The sequence below is a fragment of the Oenanthe melanoleuca genome, chromosome 14, assembly GCF_029582105.1.
Source record: "Oenanthe melanoleuca isolate GR-GAL-2019-014 chromosome 14, OMel1.0, whole genome shotgun sequence".
Taxonomy (NCBI): Eukaryota; Metazoa; Chordata; class Aves; order Passeriformes; family Muscicapidae; genus Oenanthe; species Oenanthe melanoleuca.
In genome coordinates, this window is record NC_079348.1 from 10,136,974 (window position 1) to 10,149,334 (window position 12,361).

Consider the following 12,361-nt stretch of genomic DNA (forward strand, 5'->3'; position numbering starts at 1 on the left):
GTGCGCAACGGCTGCCGCCAGGGGGCGCTGCCGCTGAGGGCTCGGGTGACCGGGGGCACCAACGAGGGACCGGGTGACGCCGCAAGGACCCTGGTGACAGCACGAGAACCCTGGTGACACCAACGATGGACCCGGTGACACCCCCGGAGCTCTGTCGCGGGGGGCTCCTGATCCCCCGCGGGCTCTGCCCTGCCGACAGCCCGCGCGCCCGCTACGGGGCCCGGCCGCTCCGTGAGCTGCGGCAGATGCGGCTATGGCAGCGGCGTGCTTTAAAGGCAGGGTGACATTTCTCCGCTATTAAAAGCATTTCTGCTTTAGGCAGAAGCGATTGACGAGGAAGGGCACGGAGTCGTGCCGGTACCTCGGGCCGGGCGCTCGGATCCGTGCCGGTACCGCGGGTTGGGCGCTCGGATCCGTGCCGGTACCTCGGGCTGGGTGCTCGGAGCCGTGCCGGTACCTCGGGCTGGCTGCTCGGATCCGTGCCGGTACCTCGGGCCGGGCGCTCGGAGCCGTGCCGGTACCTCGGGCTGGCTGCTCGGATCCGTGCCGGTACCTCGGGCCGGGCGCTCGGAGCCGTGCCGGTACCTCGGGCCGGGCGCTCGGAACCGTGCCGGTACCTCGGGCTGGCTGCTCGGATCCGGCCCGCCCGGGGCTGTGCGCCCGCACCCCGCTCGGCCGCTGGAAGGAGCCGCTGCAGCTCCCGGCACGGCGCTATCCCGCTGCCCAAGAAGGCATCACACAGCAGCACGCTTCACTGTTGTGCTTCACAGGTTTCATACCCAGGTTATGTGTCATTTCAGTACAATAGCGCTGTTGGAGTACTTCATGGCAATTCTGAGTATATTAATTCTGTATCTTGCTGAGAGACAATTTCCATTAATTTAATGGGTACATTTATTTGGAAGATTATACTGCCTTAACTTGGCCAATCAACTTCTGAACAATTAGATAGTCCCTGTGCTTGGTATGTAAAAAATAATAAAATAATTTTCCAAGCCAAGGAAGTGTGTGATGACCAGCTGGTGATGCGATCTGGACCCTATTCCTGACCACCTTATCCCAGTCACTGCTCTCTCACTCTCTCTCCCATAGCTGCCTGAGCACAGCCTTGTCGTCTCTTCTGCTCATAAACATCACAGCCTAGGTGCTGTAAAAAGGATATTTTCCTGATCTGAGCACAGTTCTCTCAGATATGAGTCCCAAGTACTCCCATTTCTGACCAATTAGTCACCAAACTTGCTTGTTTTAACATAAAGTGTGTAAGTTACTATTTGAGGTGATGTCACCTTGGAAATTGAAAAGAATATCTGGTAATCTTTGGAAAGGTACCAGCACATCTTAGTGTTTAATCTGTCTTTTTGAGTGAATTATACTGCAAAGTTACCTTTTTTAGGACACAGCACTTCAAGAACTGCAAGCTTTTTAAAAACAGCACTCTAGGAATTAAAAAAAAAAAACAAACAGAAAACAAGCCAAACACAAAACCCATAGCTGTCCATCTACCAAAAAAAAAAAAAAAAAACAAACCAAAACAAATCCACAATACAAAGCAAAACAAAAGCCCCTCAAAACAAAACGGAAAGACCCACCTAGAAAAACAAGTGAAAATACATTTCATTACGGTTTTTCAGGAGCTTCCAAGCGTATTTATCTCAGTAAAAGCCCAAGATGGTAGAAATTGAGGTGGACAGGGAGCTGGCTTTACCTGCAGATGGAGATAGCTTCAGCTTCAAACCCTGGGAGACGCCTAGCTAGGAGAAAGAACATCTTTTAACATGGTGGTGAGAGAATAGAGAGCAGGGTTGTCCCATGGGAACTAACATTAACCAGTTTGTTACAAATGGGTGTTGTTCTTGGTTTTGATATATGGTTGGTTAATTGCCAGCTACATCTCTGGTTCTGTTCCTTATCCTCATTATTGATTGGATTCTGTACCCTCCATCCCATCTGTACCTCTGTGCTTTCTGGGTTTGGGGTCTTTGGACGTTGTCCCTTGTATCATGCAGTTTCTATGTTTGTTATTTTTACATTAAAAGCTCTTTGTTTTGAGACAACTCCATTGTTCCTGTCTCTCTATATATTAATCCATGGATTCCCAGCTGGTCTGATTCTGTTGTGACCACCTGCAGCAGCCATATAAGACCACTGGATATTTGTACAGCCCCTGCACTTACTGCTCTGTAATTACCTTCCATGGGAAACTAATGAACAAAATGCTGTTTGGAAGTGGAACCAAATGTTTAAGCAAATTCAGATGTTTGTGGTAGGAGGAACTGGCCAGTAAGACATATCTGAGAAGTTTATACTGTACCTTGGCCTTGAAAAAACTGTCTTGGTGTGAGACCACCACCTAGTACAGCACTCTGGGTCTGTGCTTCCTGTCCAACATATGGATTAGTTTCACTCATGTTAGCAAGACTTTCCACATTTTAAACTGAGGTACATGTCCAAATATTTTTCTTTTGGGTCTAACAGATCATTCCCTATTCCCAAGGTTATACAGAATGTTCCCCAAAAAAACACCAAAAAGGAAAAGTGAATTCCTTCCTCAGCACCCCTCTTCCTCTGAGCCAGCGAAGGCTCCCCGTGCAGGGCTCTCTGGATGAACAACAGACTTTAGTGTTTTAGGGTGGCATTTCTGGTCATCTTTGATCCAGTTCTATCTCCACATCAGGCAGACTGATGGTAACACCAATTGACAAGTCCATATGACAATATTTACCAAAAATGTCAATAAGTCTGCTGTCTTCCTGAAGCTTTGGAAAGCAAAGTTTTGAATTTCTTAATCCTTATTATTCTGATTGTAGCCCAAGGCCTGCCAGGCCTCCCTTGCTTTTGGAAGAGCCAAAGGAGATGAAATTACACCAAAAATTCCTTGAGAGTAAGAAAGCAGAGGTGGAGCAACATATTGCCCACCTTGTGACCAAGGTGAGCAGAAATGCTTAAACATATTTTGCAATGATGTAAAATTTGGATGATGCTAAGTGAATCTGTCTCCCAAAACAGAAGGGATGGGAAACCACAACTCTGGTCTGCTGTTTTCTTTCTCATTTACAACAGTGCTGGCATGAAGGTTCCCCCTGAACACCTCCTCCTTTTTGCATTGAGACTTTCCCTCATGCCACACAAATACTGGGTGTTTTTCACCCTTGTGGTTGTCTGTCATTACAATGACAAACATTAAAAGCTTTGTGTTAAACACTTTTCTTCAGTGAATTCACACTAGAGGTCAGTGGAGAAGAATGGTAGAGCAGCTCCCTCTAGCCAAAATTACAGCACTGAGCATTCTCAAGCAAACCAGCAAACTCTAACATGAAGCATTCTAGGAAGCTAATGAAAACGATTCGTTATTTAGCACAACAGCATTATATGTTGTTTAGATTAAGGTCTTTCCCCTTCTCAGCATCAAAAGATGCACAGATGACCTAAAGCAGGATCTTTCTGACAAAACTCTGGCCCATTTTATTAATGATAAGTGCTTAACCTGAGGAAGATGTTGGACAACATCAGTGCAGTGGAAAAAGCTGCTGAGACTGAGTGGCTGCTATAGCCTTCCCTTTGCATCTTCCCTGCTGTAGTAGGAGCCTGCCTGAGCCCAGGCCCTCCCCTCACATCTGAGAATGATCTAGGGAGAAGTGGCTTCTCTATCCCAGGGCCCTGCTTTGCCTCGTTGTGAGATCTTCTCCCATCAGTTATTCCCTGCCTGCTGCCAGTGGCTGCTGGTGGAGAGCAGCAGTGGCACTGAGCAGGGCTGTGCTGAGCAGCTCCCCACCCTCCAGCTCCACTGCCAGTGTCCCCTCTGGTTTTGATTTACTCTGTTCTGTGCCTTTCAGGTTACAAACCCACATCAAATCAAATCAAAATCCACCTGAGGTGCAGATAAGGGCAATGAAGCACACAATGAAGTCTGCCACAGACTTCGTGTACTGTCTGTAAAAAAGCTTGGGTTTTTGGGACCTTAGTGCATTTGGCACAGCCTTAATGTTACAGACTGATAGAAAATGACTGAAGTAAAATGCCCCATTTGTCTGCAGTTTTGAAACTGCTGATTAGCACTGATCTCGTCAATGTAGTAGTAGCAGCAGCAGCAGCAGCAGAGCAGTTTGCAATAGAGGGCAGTATCGCTGTGCTAATGCCTTGTCAGTTCCCTTATCACTAACACAGCAGGACTCCAATGGTGAATGTACTTCACAATCTCAAATGATAACGACTCTGTCTTGTTGGAAGGAGAAAAAATAATCAGAATTACTTGTTTATTTATGTTCTGTTTTTCATTAAAAGATCACCTCATTCACTACTGAAATGAGGGCATATCCGAAGGAAACTTGGCAAGCATTCTGCTGACTCTAGTACCACTACCTACTTTTAGGATTAGCAATGAATAAAATTATTCTTGTCAGTTCTAGTAAAAAGCAGATTCATGTGGATAAGTTTTGCAGACCTTTGCCTTTCTCACCATCCATTATCTAGAAAAAGACATTTTTCATTAAAGTTTTCCTGAAACTATTTGGCAGTCTGAGACATACCTGCAGCACTCAGGAGCAGAGCAAGTGCTTTCTTCTTCAACAGACCCAGATAGATAAATTACAGTCTGAAAAAGCAGTGTTAAAGAACAAATTAAGTGCTAAGTATTTCAGATAGTCAAGATGGAAACCTACTTAGAAATTTAATTTTCTGATGAGAAAATGAATATAATCCATCAGATAGAGAAGGAGAAAGAACCCCAACCCCAAATATCCTGCAGAAAATAGACTGGGATTGTCTGGCTCAGTAGCTGTGAGCAGTGCCATCTCAGGTTCAGTACACTGATTTATACACTTTACTATTTTATCATGCTGGTTACCTGAAACTTTTCAAGGCAGCTGCCTAAATAAGCGTGCAGAACTAAGGAACTCCAAATCACTTAGGAAGGTCAGTACTTCAGTTTGGAGACAGAAATACCTTACAGATAACTGGAAAAAAGGCTACTGAGAAAACACCATTGAAATAACCAAAATTATCATTTTCTTTTTGCATCTTTTAATATTTACTCTCAGCGTTCAATTAAAATCTAGAGTAAATGTGAAACTCAAAAAATAGTGACTTATCCCTGAGAAGTTTAATGTGCAGGACTGATTCTTAGCATCAAGATTTGTGTGGCAAAAGAAGTTAAATGCAGACAGATATTTGTCTCAGCCTTTCAATTTGGTGAGTAAAATACATGTACTTTTCATAGAATACATTAAACACTTGGGTGAATAAAGGGATGATCTAGCAGGCAAAGCAGGGCATTAAATAAATGGTGAATTTAAGACCAAAGACAGTAGCTTACAACACAGCAGCAGTTTTGAAGCCAGGGGTTCAGGCTGCAAGTTATTTGAAATCCCTGATGAGTGCTTCAGCTCCTGCATCATGGACTAAATTCAGTGGAGACAATATCAAGTGCTCTCAACATGCACACTCTGAAAGCATGCAGACTTGGACTGGACTGCACAGCTTAGGAGAGGTGGAATAATTGAATCTGTATTAACTTGAGCTTTAATAATCATGTTGCCGAAGTAGCAGATGCCAAGGACAAACTCCAAAGAAAACTGAGGTAAGATTCACTAAAAGTTGGTTGCTGCATATTATCTTACTATATCCAAAAGGCACAGAAATGTCCTGTAGCACTTACATGCTTCCTGACAAAGCATCTCCTCACAAGCTACACCTGGATTCCCTTCCCTGGAACTGTGTGTGGCTCACACCCAGCCTGAGAGGAGCTTGCTCAGAGACAGATGTCAGGGTTTTACAAGGAACCTCGCAGCATCTGCCCAGAACCACACACTGATTGTTCATTTGCAACTTACATGTTTAAACTGGGGAAAGATATTTTAGAAGGTATTTTATTCTATTTTACAGTAATTGATGATACTCCCTGACCATTTCCTGATGTAGAAATAGTACATTAGGGTTGTTTTTTTTTCTTAAACAGTGAACAAACTTTGGAAAGTATGCAAATAAAGAGGCCCACAAACAGAACATTTATCTGTTTTAGAGGAAGGAGATGATTAAGCTTTTGCACTTTTATTTTGCAGCAGCTGGGGAAGAGCCCTAAATCAACTAAAATTTAGAAGCATTTATATACAGAATGTCATTAGTCTATCCTGACACCTAAGTTCAAAGTTTTCCTTGCCTTTTGATAAATACATTTCCATATCTTTAGCCTGAATGTTGGCCTGGTTCTGGTCAGAAACAGTCTGATATTTCAAAGTGGGTCACAGTGAACTTTTCAAACATTTGTTCTGCCCTTGTCTTCCTATTACACAAAGCAGAAATGGCAAAGAAGAAGACAGACCTGTATTAATCTCTGTCTATTGCCTCTGCAGTAAAATAAGCACTAGTTGGAAGTATATTAATTGAATTTTTGAATTGAATTGAAACATATATTCTGAAGTTAATCTGAAGTTACCAACAGATAAAATTTTGTTAAGCAGCAAGGCTCATCTACTCCTTTCATACAGCTCATATAGAACATATACATATACAGTTCATATAGAACTCAGAGTTCTATAAGTTTTCCATTAAGATTCTTTCTCTTACAGAACAGCCTCATGTTCTCTCTTTTTTTGGTTTTTTTTTTTTTTGTTTTTTTTTTTTTTTTTTTGTTTTTTTTTTTTTTTTTTTTTTTGTTTTTTTGTTTTTTTAATGCACATTTGGAAACAATAGTTTTCCTGCAATTCTATTTGTCATAAGTAGTTTAAGATGTTGTCAGTTTATTTTTAGGGACCCTTAGGAAAGTTCAGACTAACCAGTTAAATATGTGTAAGCTCACAGCACATAAATACATTTTCTTTTTCTTTTTCTTTCCCTCCTCTGTCTACAAAGCACAAATTTTTTTTGTGTACTTAAGCTTGTATATGGTCTGGCCATCTGAGCACTTTATGCTTGAACTGGCTATCCATCTAAGTTTCTCATGGATTTAAATGCATGAACATTTGCATCACATTTTCAGTTGGCGTTTTCTGTTGTTTTTAAGTGCCACTTTATAAAATAATTTCTGGCAGGAGGGAGCACAAGTGCATGGACACACAAGCAAGAATTTTATAGTGTGAATATGGTGCTATTCTAAAAAAGATCCCATGTTGAAATGGCACATTTTCTTCTGTTTATATCCCTTGCACATATAAGCCTATGATTGATTTATCTTACTTGATTCTGGGCTTAATCTTGGTCATAACAATGTGAGGTTCATCCAGAGTTTGGATAGTGGAACCCTGGAAATTGAGATGCTGGACACAGAAGCCTAGAAGCCCTAGTGAGGTATTTGGCAAGGGTTAGGTCCCAAAACCAAGAAGGCATTACAGCTCTTCTGCATTTCATCATCACTGGGCTCAGAGCGCGTGGTCATTTGGGGATGCAAACATTCTGAGGAGTTTAATCACAGCCTGGGACTCTGCTCAGACTCAGAGCTGCTCTTGGAGCACATCCTCAGACTGATGAACAGAAAACAGTGTGTGTGCACAAGTCAGTGTAGAAGAGGATGGTGGTATATGGCCATCAACATGCCCCAAGAAACACTCAGTTTATGCCAAAAGATGTTGTAGTAAGTGTATTTTAGATTTGATGTAAAAGTACACAAATCTTTAGGAAAAGAAGGAAAATCTTTAATCATGATGTCAGCCCTCATTGATATGTTTGCATCTGCTTTCCACAAAGTTAATATTAGCATAAATAGTTACCTTGGCTTCAGTCTCCTGGAAGTACCAATAGGCCAGGATGTTATGGACATGAGCTCTGGGAATCAGTCAGAGCAGACAGCAAGTGACATGTTTACCTAGACCAGTATTGGTACCATGTCTAAACAGAAGATTATCCCTTCCAGCTCCAACACCTGTCCAGTGCTCAGGGGTGTTCCCATGCCTAGCACCACCCTTCCTGCAGGCCCTGCTGTTCCAAGGCTGGGAGCACAGGGATCAGAAAGATGCTAGAAAAACATGTACCTATTAATAAAATAAGAAAAAATAACCACCCACTCCAATAAACAAGTAATCATGATTCTGAGTATTTCCACTCAGCTCACTAAGAATACTTTTAGAAACAGCTTCATTGTGTTGGGGATTTTTTATCCCTGGGGTGTGAAAAGGCAGTTTATTAAATCAATATATGAGGGAATTTGACTCTCACTTTCTTTTTTGCCTGTATTTTTACTCTCTACCAGAAGAGCCTACGGTATTTTGTTTTAGTAGCTTACTCCTCAGAAGGTGTCTATGACATGACAATAAAACTGATCAGGTTAAAATTAATTTCAGATTCCAGATCTGGATTAAGCTTGCAGTCTAAATACTGCAAGTTATCATAGTACTTTGAAATAACGTGGCATATATCCTAGAATTAATTGTGAAATCAGTCATGAGTACACTATTTATTCAGTCAGAATAACATCAATAAACCTTAAATTTTACAAAATAATTTGGCAAAATATGGAAACATGGGTGGGAATTATTTAGTAAATCTGACTGAGAAGCAAAATATTAAAGGGATTTAAAATTGAGAAGGCACAAGTATGCTCCTCCCACATTACCTGTCTGCTGCTTTTTGCATTCAGATAATAAACAGTGAACTGACCTCAGAACCAAAAAAGAAGCAAAGCCAGACTGCAGCATTTTAGAAGTGCTTATGTTGTACGTAAGCCTGCCCCGAGTACATGATGGAACTTGAGTGACTGCTCTCTGTCCAACTGTATCCAGCCACAAAAATCCACAGCTGGTGGAACGAGAGAGCAGCAGGAGCAGGTTTCTCCATGCTCCCATGAATGCTGCAGCACAAAACTTCCCCGTGTCCTGGAAGGGAAAGTTTCCTGCAGGGCACTGCTGGGCCAGTGCCTCCCTACGCTCTGGCAGGAACAGGCTGCTCAGCAGTTGTGTTTGCGTCCTGCCTTTGGAGGGCATCCAGAAATGACGTGGGCTGGTGCAATGCTGTCTGGTGATCCTCCCCACCAATCCGTTCCTGTACAGCAGATTATCTAAACCTCTTCAGCCAATGTGTGCTCAGAGTGAGTAATCGAAAACTGTTTGAACAAACCTTCTGTGATTCATTGGAGGTGGTTCCCCTGAGGCCATTTTTCTTTGTATGTCTTAAATGTCGGTGCTTTAAAAAAAAAAAAAGAAAAATTCAAGAACAAACAATGAACCTAAGCCACATCCACTTACATGCAGCCAGGCAAGGCTTAAAGATAGGTGCATCTTTACATGTTTCAATTTAGAGTTCACAGCCCAACTTAAACAATATTTTTTTCAGTGAATGAATGAATGAATGAAAGGAGTTTGCTCTGTAGTGCTAACCAATTTCCTTGGTTCTGTATAATGTGCTTGTAGACATTTTCTTGCGGAAACAGAAACATTAATTTAGAAGCATTAATTTCATCCTCTTCTCTAACTTCATTAGAAATAATTCAGTGTTAGAGAGCCTGTAACCTATCCCCATCCCCCAAATCAATTAAATTCATAGACTCATGATCACAGGCCAGGCTATATCAGCATTGTGACTGCATTACACACTTACCATAACACAAGCATGTGTGGCACCGCTCTGGCAGTTGGTTTCAGTGTCCTGGTTCATTGCTAACCCTGTGCTATGGACTGTTTTAATTATACTGTTTCATTGACAGATTTCCTTCATGAAGATGAATCATCATTTCCAGCTGTCGCCCAAGAAAGAAAGTGTTACTACCAATACAGACCAGAGGCTCAACCACAAATGTCCTACCCAGAATCTGAACCACAAAAAGTCTGCTGTTCCTCTAGAAGTAGAAAATAGATAACCCATTCAATAGTTTCTAAAACTGAGACATAACTGTGCCCAGTTCTTACTGGGCTGACAAATGTGCTGCTTTGTTTCATTGTTTTTGCTTTGAATTATACTTTTTTATTGAAAACAAATGTATTTACAATGTGCTCCGTGTTTTAAGTAGCATTAATGTAAGAGGCAAACATCCTCACAAGTCCCCACAACAGATCCACACCAGAGCAGGCTTTGGCTCCTTTGCAGGCATCAAGGCGTAGCATGGGAAGCACGGCTGTGCTGACAGGGGGTGTAACATAAACACAGGAAAGGAGGAGCCTACTGAGCAGTGTGTGATCTCTGAAAGCACTGGGCATTCTTTGCCTCACAACCTTGGTACATCCCCACAGGCTGCAGGCTTTGGTCAGCAGTGAAGGGGGACAGTGGGAGCAATGGGTGGGACTGACAGGCTTGTAAACCTCTCCCTGATAGACATCTACTCACCAGTGCTGTCCAGGTGAGCACATAAAATGATCAACTCCTAACAACAGAACAGGTTTCTCAAACTCTGCTTCTGAACAGCAGAAGACCCAAATCCTTGGTGTTCTCAGGGAAAAGGAAGGATGTGGGCTTGGTATATAATCAATATTTAATGTCATTAAGTCTCTTTCCATAACCAGTAGAATTGTAGACAAGAAATAAATGTTTCCAACAATACTCTTTTATCATAAGCAGTTCCTCTGCAAAGCAAGTAGCTACCAAACTGCACTGAGTTACCAACATAAATATTTCCTCTAAATCACAGCTAGCTTACAGTGATTATCTGATTAAGAAGGAATCACTGCAGAATTAAATTATAAGGATAAATTTACTGCCATTATACTCACTTTCTTCCATTCTGTGTTTTCCCCATATCAAACCAGATTTCTTTCCCTGCAGTCTGTAATCTGTAAAGGTTTCCTTTTGGGTGAAGGCTCTCTCAAGCATCTCTGTGAGAATACCCTGGACACAAAGGGCTCAGTACAATGTGGAAATGTGGCCTCAAATGTTTAGTCATGTTCACAGACTGCCACTCCAGGGTCCAAGGTGATTCATCTTCTGCAAAACTGCTTTGCTGTAAGGGCTGAGTGGGCTTGGGCAGTGCCAGCCAGGAGATCTTTCCCATTGCTCCTCTACACAGTGTCAACAAGCCCATAAGGATTTGGACTGGGATGCAGACTCCTGGCATTCTTAACTCTTTGGGTTTTGTCTATAAATAATCTTTCAGCAGCAGAAACTAATTCAATTTTCAAACCACACACATCATTAGCAAATCTGGTACAACTTATTGTGTAGACAAGATCTAAATAACAATATAATTTAAATCACATTATGCCCTTTTTAGTGGTTGTTGAAATTCGAGTTGCATTGATTTTAGTAGACTGGCTGAGAAACTACATTAGTTCAATTTGACCTCTTCCACTCTAAAGCTACCTACAGGAAAGCTTGAATGTGTTCACCACTGGCTGTACAGTGCATCCTGATCAGTGAGGGTAACATAATAATCTATAGGTTAGGAAATATAAACATGTTTCCCCTTCTTCTGGAGCAATCACTTAGCAGATACATTTACTGTGGAAGCAGATCATTTGTCACTTCTGGTACCACCACACAATCAATTAGATTGGCAAGTTAGCCAGTAAAATGATTTTATTAAAAACCTCCAACAAACAGAACAAAACAAGATGGTCTTAAATATTAATAGACAACTCTAGTTTTATACTCACTCTGAGTTTTGTTTTCCATGTTATCTCCAAAGATCTCCTCCACAAAACTGTCAGCAGCATTAGGATTGATATGAGTCTGGTCATCAGGATTTCATATATCTAAAATACCAACCATGTTTTAATAGGGATAAAAAAGGCAGAGTGTTACTTATCCCTTCTTCCCACATTTGCTAGTCCTGTTCTAAAGGGTCCTGTCTAGAAAAAAAAAAAAAAAAGGAAACTTCATTTGAAGTCACTGGAACATTAGAATCATTTTTCTTCAGCTGGAGTGAAAGGACACTAGTATGACATACTTAAAACCCAGAAGTACCCAGGGATTCTGAGTCAGTCTAACTCCTGCCAGCTCCTAGGTTATGTAAGAGCTTCATAAAATGAAGATACTCAGAATTATTTTAGGCTTAACATAGCTACAAGTTTTCTGTCAGTCTAATATGATTTCTAATATTTTAACCCAAATGTTTATATAAGTACAGTGTTTACTAGAAGTAGTCATATTGACAGATAATTAGCATATCCTGTCCTTCCTGAAATGCATATGAATTTTACTCTACTACAGCTCCCTAATCCAGATCAGGTTCTGTTGGATGCTTTAGCTGATCCAAATCCTTGCAAGCTATGTTCATCAGATCTTAAATTAGAAATTGTAATCCTGACAGGGTATTTGAAATTTGGTCACTTTTTTCCTATCAGAATTTTTGGTTGAGTTGACCGCTTAAAATGTGTTTTCTTACAGCCAAAATTCTGAGAAAGTAAAACCACTTGCTACGTCACTTTCTAGAGATTTTTTACTTTTAAATAATTTATTTCTCTCATGGTTTCAAGGAAGAATATTTCAGCCTTATAGCTTGGCTACA

The 12,361-nt window shown here is 41.4% G+C and overlaps 1 long non-coding RNA gene across 1 annotated transcript; it reads right to left on the reverse strand.

The window, feature by feature from the left end:
- Positions 1–6,712: 6,712 nt before the first annotated feature.
- Positions 6,713–11,958, reverse strand: LOC130259272 (uncharacterized). Its single transcript, XR_008841604.1, has 3 exons — positions 11,508–11,958; positions 9,523–9,661; positions 6,713–9,108 (listed from the first exon to the last, which is right to left on the reverse strand). It is a non-coding gene; the product is annotated as an uncharacterized LOC130259272 (long non-coding RNA).
- Positions 11,959–12,361: the final 403 nt, after the last annotated feature.